At 41.4% G+C, this 3,144-nt stretch overlaps 1 non-coding gene across 1 annotated transcript in view; it reads right to left on the bottom strand.

Annotated features, from left to right (window-relative positions):
• Positions 1 to 1,425, bottom strand: part of LOC125076745 — a 1,903-nt gene extending 478 nt beyond the window's left edge. Inside the window, exon 1 of the ribosomal RNA XR_007120659.1 lies at positions 1 to 1,425. This exon is cut by the window's left edge and continues 478 nt beyond it. This is a non-coding gene — a ribosomal RNA (small subunit ribosomal RNA).
• Between the last annotated feature and the right edge of the window lie 1,719 nt (positions 1,426 to 3,144).

Consider the following 3,144-nt stretch of genomic DNA (forward strand, 5'->3'; position numbering starts at 1 on the left):
GACGCCTATTTAGCAGGCTAGAGTCTCGTTCGTTACCGGAATTAACCAGACAAATCGCTCCACCAACTAAGAACGGCCATGCACCACCACCCACCGAATCAAGAAAGAGCTATTAATCTGTCAATCCTTCCGGTGTCCGGGCCTGGTGAGATTTCCCGTGTTGAGTCAAATTAAGCCGCAGGCTCCACTCCTGGTGGTGCCCTTCCGTCAATTCCTTTAAGTTTCAGCTTTGCAACCATACTCCCCCCGGAGTCCAAAATCTTTGGTTTCCCGGAAGCTGCCCGCCGAGCCATTGTAGTAACGTCGGCGGATCGCTAGATGACATATTTACGGTTAGAACTAGGGCGGTATCTAATCGCCTTCGAACCTCTAACTTTCGTTCTTGATTGATGAAAACACCTTTGGCAAATGCTTTCGCTGATGTTCGTCTTGCGACGATCCAAGAATTTCACCTCTAACGTCGCAATACGAATGCCCCCAGTTATCCCTATTAATCATTACCTCGGAGTTCTGAAAACCAACAAAATAGAACCGAGATCATATTCTATTATTCCATGCACGAAATATTCAAGCGGCATTTTGAGCCCGCTTTGAGCACTCTAATTTGTTCAAAGTAAAATTGTCGGCCCATCTCGACACTCACTGAAGAGCACCGCGATAGGATTTTGATATTGAACCGGCGTTTTACCGCCGGCTCACCGACGATATGCTCCGCAGACGTGTCAGTATCACCGCGGATGCGGTGCACCGACAGCGCGGCGCACAAATGCAACTACGAGCTTTTTAACCGCAACAATTTTAGTATACGCTATTGGAGCTGGAATTACCGCGGCTGCTGGCACCAGACTTGCCCTCCAATTGTTCCTCGTTAAAATATTTAAAGTGTACTCATTCCGATTACGAGGCCTCGAAAGAGTCCCGTATCGTTATTTTTCGTCACTACCTCCCCGTGCCGGGAGTGGGTAATTTGCGCGCCTGCTGCCTTCCTTGGATGTGGTAGCCGTTTCTCAGGCTCCCTCTCCGGAATCGAACCCTGATTCCCCGTTACCCGTGACAACCATGGTAGTCGCAGAAACTACCATCGAAAGTTGATAAGGCAGACATTTGAAAGATGCGTCGCCGGTACTGGACCATGCGATCGGCAAAAGTTATCCAGATTCATCAAAATTAACGACTTCGGACGAGACGCCCTCCGTCGATTGGTTTTGATCTAATAAAAGCACTCATCCCATCACTGGTCAGAGTTCTGATTGCATGTATTAGCTCTAGAATTACCACAGTTATCCAAGTAACTGAGTAAGATCTAAGGAACCAAAACTGATATATTGAGCCATTCGCGGTATCGCCTTAATACGGCTTGCACTGAGACATGCATGGCTTAATCTTTGAGACAAGCATATAACTACTGGCAGGATCAACCAGGGAGCTAACCGAGACTTGTTGAAGTCGTCAATTACTCTTCTCGTTTCATATTCGCATATAAAATACACACAAACTTATGCATGCATGTACAATATACGCACAGTATGAAACGAGCGTCTCACCGTATCGTCGATCGCGTTAGACGCGATAGATTTTAACGGTTGACTCTTATAAAAATTTATATGAGACACAAACGCGCTTTAAGCACGCGCGCGCGCGTGCGTGCGCTATAATATATAACGCGACGACAGCGGCGGCGGCGGCGGCGGCGGCGGAGGCGTCTTCACATAATGACACATAACGGTCACGAATTCGAACGTTCTAAACGAGATCGAGTTTTTTTTTCAAAATAACACTTCGCACACGACGTGTACGTATGTATTGTTCAACGATTATTATCGTAAAACATTGGGATCGACGCCCGGTGTTTGAGTGATCGTACCGATACTCGGGTTGTGTATTTTTTGTACATGATAAATGTAAAAATTAACAAAAAGAATTTTAGAAACGACCGTTCATATATAATATAAAAATTATACACACTATACGAATACACTGAATCTTTTAAGAACTCCGTCTCTAACGTTTTCTCATATCGTCGCGACGTCGCAGATCGACTACAATGAATCAACATTTATTCCATGAGGATAGATTGTAGCGAGAGCGACGACGACGACGATAAGAGGAAGAGCGCATGAGGCAGAGAGATCTACGTGCGTCCGTCGGTCGGCACAGTTTTACAGAACGAAAAAGAATCTTTTTATCATTTTCACGTGTGTCAGTGAATATCCCCAGCGGTCGAGACGAATCGTACGTACATACTTGGTTGTTACACTACGTAAAGTATAATATAACGCGATACGACGAATCGAGAGACACGCCAGAAGACACGCAACAAAGACGACAAATGAAAACGATAATAACATTTTTTTCGTTATACAAGAGTACTGATCCGGTCACTTCGCGTCTAACATCAATTTTTGAATGTTCGACGTTCGAACCGTCACTACTCCATATATATGCCTGACGATGAGTATGACATTCGGCTCGTTCGAACGGAATGTATTTTTTTTTTTATTATTATTATTATTTTATTATGTTTCTCATATTCGATCTGATATCATAAGACGACGAACCCCAGAACACGCACCAACCCCCCCCCCCCCCCCCCCAACCCCCTCCCCCCCAACTGACACCCCAAACCCTCCAAAATCTCCAAACTTCGATTATTTTGTTCTATATTTTTATAGATAGTATATGATTATATGATATTATGCAACGTCAATGCAACAACAACGACAACAACAACAACAACAACAACAACAACAACAACAATAAAAAAAAAAGAAAAAAAAAAAAAAACAACAACAACAACAACAAAGAAAGTTGTATCTTCGTTTATTTAAATTTCACCGGTATTCGTTTATCGAAAAAAAAAAATTTATAATTAAAATTATTATATTTTATAATTAAAATAATAATTATGACGATGACGAATAAATATAATAATAATAATAATAATAAAGAACATGACGCGATTTACGAATGCGTAAATAATGTTAATAATATAATTTTTAAGTTTCATATCAGTCTTGATACCTTAAAATATGTATAATGAAGTAATAAATAAATAGAAATTATCTTTAAAAAAATATCCTGACATAAATGTATTGAATCTCTATAAAAAAATTAAAAAATAATCTAACGAACGCAACGAGCTCT

This window comes from Vanessa atalanta, unplaced genomic scaffold (assembly GCF_905147765.1).
Source record: "Vanessa atalanta unplaced genomic scaffold, ilVanAtal1.2, whole genome shotgun sequence".
Lineage (NCBI taxonomy): Eukaryota > Metazoa > Arthropoda > Insecta > Lepidoptera > Nymphalidae > Vanessa > Vanessa atalanta.